Here is an 11,638-nt window from a genome sequence, read left to right on the forward strand (position 1 = left end):
TCTCTTTCTCTCCATTGTCAAGGAAGTATCACCTAGGTGATGGTTGCTTGGCGATGAATCAGTGTTTTCAGATCCACTTGAAATGATGGGTTCTCTCTACTGCTTATTTTCCAAACTGCCAGTATAGATCAGTGGTATAGACACAGAAGCAGGCAGAAAACAATTCAAGAAAAAAATCAAAGTATTTCAACCACCTACTGGTGTGTGGTGTCTATAAATAGTTGACCTATGATGTTGTATATGTACACACACCAACCTCATTAAACATGAAGTATCCTACAATGGATAGAAAAGCTAAATAAACCCTAGTATCTGATGAAGACGCAAAGAGTTTGTTGCCATTCTCTGATATTACTGCAAACAGGGCCCACCATCTGCTAAAACCTCAGTCATCATTTCTAAGAAACACCAAGTTCAATGGCACCAGCAAAAAGATATGTCCCTGCAGAAAAAAAATAAAAATAAATAAAAACTTAAACTAGTCTAAGCTGTAGGCTAGTTTTACTATCAGGCTGGGAGACCAGCTAGACCAGCTTAAACCAGCTAAGGCCAGCAGCTGTTTGTATCACAATTTCAATATAAAACATCCCAAGAATCTACTGAGACCTTACTAATGAGGATATTAGGTAACAAGATTACTGCTGAGTCTGTCTGCGACTTTTGCCCTATTCAGAAGTTCCTTTCAGTGCCGAGGAAGTCGAACACAAAGAGGAACATGGTCATATTTACAGCTGACATCAGACTTCACTTTCAAATGAATGAGCGAGACCAAAGAGATTGCACTCTGCATATCTAGGTTCCCAGCATACATTAGGGATGCACTGATCCTACACCTGGATCGGTATTGGCTCCGATACTGATGTTTATAGACGAATCGGGTATCAGTCCGACGAGCCCGATCCAAATCCAATACTGTGTGTTAGTCATGTTCATTACTGTCAAGCTTCAAAAAAGACATAAAAGAACCATAAAAGTAGTCCATATGACTTGTACATTTTATTCAAATCCACTTGAAGACATGCAATAGCTTTGTGAATTGCAAAAGGCTGTGTTTAATAAGTAAATATATAGTATGCATGCATTGCGTGTTTGAGTGAATGGCGTGGCTCTGTTGACACACACACATAATGTCGGGTTCAACTTCTGTCATCCACTGTTCTACTATTATAGCCCATCTGCCTCAAAGTTTGACATGTTGTGCATTCTGAGATGCTATTCGGCTCATTACAATTGTACAGAGGGGTTATCTGAGTTACCGTAGCCTTTCTGTCAGCTCGAACCAATCTGGCCATTCTCCGTTGACCTCTCTCATTAACAAGGCCTTTTCATCCGCAGAACTGCCACTCACTGGATGGTTTTTTGTTTTTGACACCATTCTGAGTAAACACTAGAGACTGTTGTGCATGAAAATCCCAGGAGATCAGCAGTTACAATACTCAAACCAGCCCGTCTGGCACCGACAATAATGCCACGCTCGAAATCATTCACCGAGATCACATTTTTCCCCCTTCTGACAGTTGATGTGAACATTAACTGAAGCTCCTGACCCATATCTGCATGATTTTATGCATTGCACTGCTGCCGCACGATTGGCTGATTAGATAATCTCATGAATAATAGGTGCACAGGTGTACCTAATAAAGTAGTCAGTGAGTGTACAGTGGGTATCCATCCAGAGTAAGCTTTCTGCCGCCGCGTTCACCGCGTTGATTAGTCATTAGTAGCTTTAAACCGCTAAAGGGCGCTATAACCATAGAATTTCAACAGGCCAGAGCTGAATGCCTCAAAGCTGTTTCTCGCAATGTCACGACTATTCAGTTTGAGGCAGTAATGCCTGTTTTGCCAACCGACGTAAAATAAAAGAAGAAACAAGAGTAAACAATGATTTGCTGGAGGGACGCAGCAATGAAGATCATGATAAACACTATCCTGCAACATTTAACATTCACGAGGACGCCCATGCATCGGGACTTGTTTTTGTTTTTTCATTTATTCATTCACATTTCATGAGAGAAAATTATAATTTGTGAGTATTTTTATACATAAAGTTGAAGTCAGACATTTACATACACTTAGGTTGGAGTCATTAAAACTAATTTTTTATTCATATTAGCAAACTATAGGTTTGGCAAGTCATTTAGGGCATCTACTTTGTGCATGACACAAGTAATTTTTCCAACAATTGTTTACAGACAGATTGTTTCACTTTTAATGGACTATTTCACAATTCCAGTGGGTCAGACGTTTACATACACTAAGTTAACTGTGACTTTAAGCAGCTTGATGAAAATGATGTCAAGCCTTTAGACAATTAGCTTCTGATAGGAGGTGTACTGAATTGGAGGTGTACCTGTGGATGTATTTTTAAGCCTACCTTCAAACTCAGTGCCTCTTTGCATGACATCATGAGGAAATCATAAGAAATCAGCCAAGACCTCAGAAAAGAAACTGTGTACCTCCACAAGTCTGGTTCATCCTTGGGAGCAATTTCCAAACACCTGAAGGTACCACGTTCATCTGTACAAACAATAGTACACAAGTATAAACACCATGGGACCACGCAGCCATCATACTGCTCAGGAAGGAGATGCATTCTGTCTCCTAGAGATGAACATAGTTTGGTGTGAAAAGTGCAAATCAATCCCAGAACAACAGCAAAGGACCTTGTGAAGATGCTGGAGGAAACAGGTAGACAAGTATCTATATCCACAGTAGAACAAGTCCTATATTGACATAACCTGAAAGGCTGCTCAGCAAGGAAGAAACCACCGCTCAAAAACCGCCATAAAAAAGCCAGACTACAGTTTGCAAGTGCACATGGGGACAAAGATCTTACTTTTTGGAGAAATGTCCTCTGGTCTGATGAAACAAAAATTTAACTGTTTGGCCATAATGACCATCGTTGCGTTTGGAGGAAAAAGGGTGAGGCTTGCAAGCCGAAGAACACCATCCCAACCGTGAAGCATGGGTGTGGCAGCATAATGTTGTGGGGGTGCTTTTCTGCAGGAGGTATTGGTGCACTTCATAAAATAGATGGCATCATGAGGAAGGAAAATTATGTGGATATATTGAAGCAACATCTCAATACATCAGCCAGGAAGTTAAAGCTCGGTCGCAAATGTGTCTTCCAAATGGACAATGACCCCAAGAATACCTCCAAAGCTGTGGCAAAATGGCTTAAGGACAACAAAGTCAAGGTATTGGAGTGGCCATCACAAAGCCCTGACCTCAGTCCGATAGAAAATTTGTGGGCAGATGTGCGAGCAAGGAGGCGAACAAACCTGACTCAGTTACACAAGTTCTGTCAGGAATGGGCCAAAATTCCAGCAACTTATCGTGAGAAGCTTGTGGAAGGCTACCCAAAACATTTGACCCAAGTTAAACAATTTAAAGGCAATGCTACCAAATACTAACAAAGTGTATGTAAACTTCTGACCCACTGGGAATGTGATGAAAGAAATAAAAGCTGAAATAAATTATTCTCTCTACTATTATTCTGACATTTCACATTCACAAAATAGTGATCCTAACTGACCTAAGACAGGGAATGTCAGGAATTGTGAAAAATATTATTATTAATGTAACTTCTGACTTCAACTGTATACACTGATGTTATGAGCAAGCATCATTAGGCAGCATTTTCAAACAATTGTAACTTCCGAAAACTGTCAAGACACTGAGCCTGTGTTTTAATTTAATGTGCCGATATGCTAGTCCATATTTTCTATTTTTAAACTGGATTATCAAATGTGAATTAATTCATGTATATGTATATCACTGTATCATATGTTATATTCTCCTGGCAATAAAAATGTAAGAAAAAGTGAACCAAATAGCATCAAATGAAAAATTGTAAAATATTTTCATAAGAATCTCAATTTGCCACATGAATAAGGCTGGAAGTATTGCGACCACATCATTTAAATAATATTTGTCTCAATATGCGTTTGAGTTTTACGCATGTGTAATAACCAGAAAAGCTATGTAGTTCAAAACTATCTTGTCACAAAAGACAAAAACAAATAAACTGTGCTTTATTGTTCATTATCTGTCTTGTAAACTCAGCAAAAAAAAAAAATGTCCTCTCATTTTCAACTGCTTTTATTTTCAGCAAATTTAACGTGTAAATATTTGTATGAACATAAAAAGATTCAACAACTAAGACATAAACTGAACAAGTTTCACAGACATGTGACTAACGGATATGGAATAATGTGTCCCTGAACAAAGGGGGGTTCAAAATCAAAAGTAACAGTCAATATCTGGTGTGGCCACCAGCTGCATTAAGTACTGCAGTGCATCTCCTCCTCATGGACTGCACCAGATTTGCCAGTTCTTACTGAGATGTAACCCCACTCTTCCACCAAGGCACTTGCAATTCCTGGACATTTCTGGGGGGAATGGCCCTAGCCCTCACCCTCCGATCCAACAGGTCCCAGACGTGCTCAATGGGATTGAGATCCGGGCTCTTCGCTGGCCATGGCAGAACACTGACGTTCCTGTCTTGCAGGAAATCATGCACAGAACGAGCAGTATGGCTGGTGGCATTTTCATGCTGGAGGGTCATGTCAGGATGAGCCTGCAGGAAGGGTACCGCATGAGGGAGGAGGTTATCTTCCCTGTAACACACAGCATTGAGATTGCCTGCAATGACAACATGCTCAGTCCGATGATGCTGTGACACACCGCCCCAGACCATGATGGACCCTCCACCTCCAAATCGATCCCGCTCCAGAGTACAGGCCTCGATGTAACGCTCACTCCTTCGACGATAAACACGAGTCTGACCATCACCCCTGGTGAGACAAAACTGTGATTCGTCAGTGAAGAGCACTGTCTGTTCCAGCAAAGGTGGGTTTGTGCCCATAGGTGACATTGTTGCTGGTGATGTCTGGTAAGGACCTGCCTTACAACAGGCCTACAAGCTCTCAGTCCAGCCTCTCTCAGCCTATTGCGGACAGTCTGAGCACTGATGGAGGGATTGTGCATTCCCGGTGTAACTCAGGTAGTTGTTGTTGCCATCCTGTACCTGTCCCGCTGGTGTGATATTCGGATGTACTGATCCTGTGCAGGTGTTACACGTGGTCTGCCACTGCGAGGACAATCAGCTGTCCTTCCTGTCTCCCTGTAGTGCTGTCTTAGGCGTCTCACAGTATGGACATTGCAATGTATTGCCCTGGCCACATCTGCAGTCCTCATGCCTCCATGCAGCATGCCTAAGGCACGTTCACGCAGATGAGCAGGGACCCTGGGCATCTTTCTTTTGGTGTTTTTCAGAGTCAGTAGAAAGGTCTCTTTAGTGTCCTAAGTTTTTATAACTGTGACCTTAATTGCCTACCGTCTGTAAGCTGTTAGTGTCTTAATGACCGTTCCACAGGTGCACATTCATTAATTATTTATGGTTAAATGAACAAGCATGGAAAACATTGTTTAAACCCTTTACAATAAAGATCTGCAAAGTTATTTGAATTTTACAAAATTATCTTTAAAATACAGTGTCCTGAAAAAGGGACGTTTCTTTTTTGCTGAGTTTTTTTATTAGTTGTTAATATTTGCTATTCGATGTTGCCCAAAAGCTCGATGTTATTTTTCAGAGTGACTATTTGCACCCCTGTCTAAATAGTACCTGCAAAAGGTGCATTGAGTGTGTTGCTGTAGTGGCTCGGGCGTAACGTCAGTGCATCAATCTCTATTCAGTCCGAGTTCGAGTCTGCATGTGTCGGATTATTTTTCCCATTCTGTTTCCTGTTTCCACTCTTATTATCTTTAATACCACTAAATTAATATAAAGGAAGTTTTACTATAGTAATATTGTATTAACCATGTTTTTTTGGGCAGAAAACTTAGATTTGATGCAATTAACAATGCATGGTGTTACTACAGTAATATGGGTTTAATAAAGCTTTTAACCATGTTTATTTTAATGGTTACAACTATATTACTGCAAATTACCATGATGTTACTATGGTTACTGTATCTGTAGAGGACGTCAGGACAGATCTGTGTTTCATACCTATTTCATGTCATCGAAGACACATACTTTATTTTATTAAACTTCCACAAAGTATTTTAAATGTTGAAATAAATTGTCTAAAGGGAGTGAGCTGTTGTTCTCGCGGTGATGGGAGGCTGGGAGTGTGGCGGGCATTTTCTCTGGCTTGGGATCTCAGCATATTGGTCAAATTTAATTATTATCTTAGACATTGTGTGATCAGTAGAGCGTCGGATTCTGGTGCTAATACTGATTGTGAGGCAGGTTCAAATTCAGATTTTTCCAAACCACTTTTCTTCCAATATCATGTCAGCAGCGAAGACAGACTCTTTCTTTGATAAACATTAACATAAAATATGGCTTTAAAAATCAAATAAAAACCTTTAAATGCTGAAAATATGTCTTTGCATTTGTTTTGAATGTTTTAATTGACTTTAAAGACATCTATATCAAATATTAATATTTATGTGAATAAATGTGTATATTTTGTATGCAATAACGGCATGTCACATGTCAGTTGGGTACATTTGACTTCAAGTTAAGTTGAGGTAACAGTTCTCTGATGTCACAATCAAACGCTTGAGGTGTGCATTAAGGTGGGCTATTATCTACTTTTGGTGTTTCCCATTCCCCATGCAAAACCAGACAAAGGTGATGTGGGGGGCTGTGATGCTTCGAAAGATTAAAGGAGATTTGGATGTGTAGATTTTCACCCGAATCTTTGGAAAAATTCAAGTGAAGGTCCCTCACGCTATTGTTCTTTATTAATGTAATTAAGTTGAATCATAATCTTTATCATGTAACCATGAATGCTGCCACCCTATGTTACTGTACCGCCTATGGTTTTACCTTTTAAAACACAATAGTGGCAACAAATATAAGAGTAATTGTAAAAATGATATGCAGTATAAAACCAAATGACCAACAATATTCTTACAGGACACAAGAGTCTACCAGCCACAGTGCAAAATGGAATGAAATGCAAACAAAAAACCATGCGATGCTGAAATAAGGTCTGCATTTGTATTGAATGTTGAAATTAACTTCAGCAGTATCAAATATTACTATTTACATGATCAAATGTGTATTTATGCAATAAAGGCATATCGTTTGTCTGCTGGTTGCATTTTACTTTTTCACACGTACAAATAAGATAAAGAACCTGTGGCTTGACAGCCAAAAACACTACCAGTTCACATGTGTAAAGGGTTTCTGTACCCTACACCATCCTCTTTATCTTTAGAATTAAAAACTAGAAAGAACTTTAAAATAAGCACATACTGTATACATTTCATTACACTTATGAGCGAGATTTCAACTGAAACACTATATTTTAATCTATCTTTGCTGTGTTTTCAGAATAGTTATTAAATAAAATCATGAATGTTCACAATGTATTTTCATAATAATTTTATTAAAAAAAAGAAAGAATGAAGACACAGTTGACATGCGGGAGAGAATCTGTGTTTTTTTATTTTAAATGCTTATTAAATGCTGCCCGGAGATGCCGCAGAACAATCTGATATAATGTGGGCTGAAATGCCTTCACTTGCCTAGGACTCGGAAGCGCCCGTGCTTATCACTGTTCTGGCAGATTGTGAGGACCCACTTTGAAGACCAGCTGTGGGTTAAACATTTCTGAATATCAAGAGCTGTGTTACAAGAATTGTGTGCCAAGGTCTGTCATTTCATTGGGCCAGTCACACCAAGCTATTACACATTCATAACAAGTGCACGAAGTGGCTCGAGTGTTTTGATTACGTTCAACAAAATTAGTTCAGATCCATTTAATGATTTGTTCAGTGACCATTTCTGGTAAGTCCACCGGGTGATGTCTTGTGTGAAATGAGTTAGTCACTGAATCAACGATCAAAAGAAAATTTTAATCCTTTCAAATTTGTATTTCTACAGACCTACAAAGAGACTTTAGTTAAGATTTGATGCTGCGTAAGAACAAAGTAAATCTATAATTTCCCTACAGTTTGTAAGCTGCTGAGCATGACTTTTATCAAAAGGCAACAATAATAGTCTTATATTATTATGAGTTCCAATAACATCCATATGTTTTCATGTATAAAAAAGCGTGTCTACATATTCACTGCAATAAAATACATAAGTGTTCTAAGAACACAGCAGATCTATCTTTGTCCCTACGGTTTGTCACCTGCACACCAACACAGAGGTAAAAAACAGGAGCTGATATTTAAAATAGCTTTACATATTTAACACAGATCTAGTAATCTGTTTAAATTGGCAAAAAGAATCGCTCAAACTATTACCTCACAAACATAATGTAAAAAGCATACCTTAATGAAGACTCAGGTGCTGATATAAACTCCACTTACAATGTGTGCTTAAAATAAATGTCCTTTGTTTTGTTTTTTTGCAGAGCATTTCACGTAATGCTTCCAATCAAGAACGATATGCTGATAAATAACTCTCATTTGTGTGTTCCTCATCTCTAGGTTATTCATTTAGATCAACATCAATGCCGATAAAAAACATGGAAAAATGAGCATTGTTGAAAGCAACTTTGTAGAAATGACCAGAGCCACGTTGATTAGACTGTCTGAATGACGGCCTATTACGTAAGTGTTTTTCGGCTCATGAAACTCACCTGTGATTGGCTGGATGGTCGCTCAATCAACCCAAAGTAACAAAATGCAAAGAATACTGTATACAAATCCACCATTTGGACTCGGTATGGGTTTAGTTTGTAAAAGTGTGGGGGACCGAATCACCTTTTTAAAGAATGCGGGGGACGTGCCCCCTGGCTGCTATGCCCTTGCCCACTGTACATGCATATAGTGCACTGTTAGGAAAGCAAAATAAATAGACAGCAGCATTTAAATGGGAGGAGAAAACGCTTCCTATATGTTTTGTTGTTGATGTCAAAGGCTGTGTGTCCAAACAGACTCTATAGTCACATTCACACCGCTAACAACACTGTCGCTTGGTGTTGCTTGTCTCTATACTATGAAGACGTTATGGGCGTTCCTACTGATGTCCCTCTAATGTTAATGGTGGACTGCACGTCTGGCCACAGTAGCTTTTAAAAAGCTGATTACAGGTGATACTGCAGGTAAAATTAAGATCCTATTCTAATTTGACAAGGAATCAGTTCTCCTGCCTCTAAAAATTATCATTTGTTATCTTCACTATTATTCCATCCCACCTCAATCCTAAACTGATACTAAACAGTACTGATGTTTGTTTAGCTATTTATTTTATTTTTATTTATTCTTTATTTAAATGGTCAGCATTTGAATGATATTAAACAGCACTGATGTTTATTTATCTATTTATTTTATTTTTATTTATTCTTTATTTTAATGGTCAGCATTTGACTGATACTAAACAGTACTGATGTTAATTTAGCTATTTATTTTATTTTTATTTATTCTTTATTTTAATGGTCAGCATTTGACTGATACTAAACAGTACTGATGTTTATTTAGCTAGTTATTGTATTTTTATCTATTTTTTTATTTTAATGGTCAGCATTTGACTGATACTAAACAGTACTGATGTTTATTTAGCTATTTATTGTATTTTTATTTATTCTTTATTTTAATGGTCAGCATTTGACTGATACTAAACAGTACTGATGTTTATTTAGCTATTTATTGTATTTTTATTTATTTTTTATTTTAATGGTCAGCATTTGACTGATACTAAACAGTACTGATGTTTATTTAGCCATTTATTGTATTTTTATTTATTCTTTATTTAAACGGTCAGCATTTGACTGATACTTAAGAATACTGATGTTTATTTAGCTATTTATTTTATTTATTTTAATGGTCAGCATTTGACTGATACTAAACAGTACTGATGTTTATTTAGCTATTTATTTTATTTTTATTTATTCTTTATTTTAATGGTCAGCATTTGACTGACACTAAATAGAAATACTGATGATTATTTAGCTATTTATTTTAATGGTCAGCATTTGACTGATACTACACAGAAATACTGATGATTATTTAGCTATTTATTTTATTTGTATTTATTTTAATGGTCATCATTTGACATACTAAACAGTACTGATGTTTATTTAGCTATTTATTGTATTTTTATTTATTCTTTATTTAAATGGTCAGCAATTGACTGATACTAAACATACAGTACTGATGTTTATTAAGCTATTTATTGTATTTTTATTTATTCTTTATTTTCTCAGTGTTCATTTCTAGAATGTTGACAATTTATAATAATAATGTCAAATATTCTTTGATAAAAATATTTAAGAAAGCAGCCTTCTGAGTACTTTGCATAGTCATAATCATTGAAAAATCCACATAGAAAAGGTCTGTTTTCATTCCAGCTCAAAAAGTAAATATATCGACCACCATATTGGTAATCGGTGAATTTTCCCTCTCTAAAATCGGTATCAGTCTCAAAAATCCCATATCGGTCAGGCTCTAATGTCGACATAACGCCGTAAACCCTGTACTTCCAGTATTTAAATAGTCTGCCGCAAAAACAAAAAAAAACTAAACAAAAAAACAAACAAAAAATGATGATTTAAACAACTTTACAGCTTAAATAATACAAGAGATTTAACACAAGAATTAATGTAAGTGCTTTTATAAAATTATAAGCTTCACATTTTTGCTTTTAAATCCTTCAAAAATTGGCGCCATTCACTTCCATTGTAAGTGCCTCACTGTAACACATTTTTTGCTTGTTTTTAAGAAAAGGAGTCAATTATTTTTGTGGTAATCAACATTATGCCAAAAATTCTGTCAAGTTAGCTTAACTTGTATTAAACCCGGAATATTCCTTTAAGCCCCATGTAAAATCTGGATTCTGAAGCAAAACCTGCTGAGAACCACGTCTCTCTAAACTGAGGGTTTAGGGGCCTCAAGACAACATCAGTGACAAGCATGATAATGATCAGAGCAAAAGCAAAAACATGCAACAAACCATGCCGCTAACAAAGAATCTGTAAACACAAACAAAACTGTAGGACCTATTTTTATACACTCAAACATATGGTGGGTAACTGTGTGTGCATCTGAAGCTTAAGAGCATACGGTATAAATAAGTGTATAAATTAGGTAACATTAAATAGTGTTAAAATTCATGTAACAACCTAAACTGCACTGATAAACTATGCATCTCACTAATATCGCTGGATAGAAAATAAAGTGAAACGAGTTCACACAGCATAAAAATATACGTGCATGGGCATCTTTTTAAAAAAGACAAACACTAAGACGGTTGCATGATATACCGATCAAAACACTTGACAGGGGCTTTTAAATGAAGCGTTTGAAGTGAAATTTGATATTGTGAACCTGCGCGAGATGAGTGAGCGTCTCGCGCTGTAATCGCAAGCGCTTCAACACAGATGTGACAGTCTTACCTCTGCGATGCCTCGAAACGAGCTCTGAAGACGCAATTCATCTCTTCAGCACAAATAAAACACAGAAATAAATGTTTCTCTTAAGAACAGTTTGTCATTCCGCTCTGGTTATTTTGGCCCATTCCTGTGTCAGTGACGTTCACTTCCGGTGTCTCTCCACCCTCCACCTCCATCATAAAAGAGAGCCGAGATCTTAATGTCAGCTAAATTAATTTGTTTTTCCAATCTGTAAGATTCATAAGGTTTTACGAGTAATTTAATATTGTTGATTGATA

At 37.1% G+C, this 11,638-nt stretch overlaps 1 protein-coding gene across 4 annotated transcripts in view; it reads right to left on the reverse strand.

The window, feature by feature from the left end:
• Positions 1-11,506, reverse strand: part of LOC127420489 (H(+)/Cl(-) exchange transporter 3) — a 79,199-nt gene extending 67,693 nt beyond the window's left edge. For all 4 annotated transcript variants that reach the window (XM_051663245.1, XM_051663082.1, XM_051662863.1 and 1 more), the window contains exon 1: positions 11,364-11,506. The gene's annotated coding sequence lies outside the window, so the exon portion shown is untranslated. The remainder of the gene's footprint in view (positions 1-11,363) is intronic.
• Positions 11,507-11,638: the final 132 nt, after the last annotated feature.

This window comes from Myxocyprinus asiaticus, chromosome 1 (genome assembly GCF_019703515.2).
Source record: "Myxocyprinus asiaticus isolate MX2 ecotype Aquarium Trade chromosome 1, UBuf_Myxa_2, whole genome shotgun sequence".
Lineage (NCBI taxonomy): Eukaryota > Metazoa > Chordata > Actinopteri > Cypriniformes > Catostomidae > Myxocyprinus > Myxocyprinus asiaticus.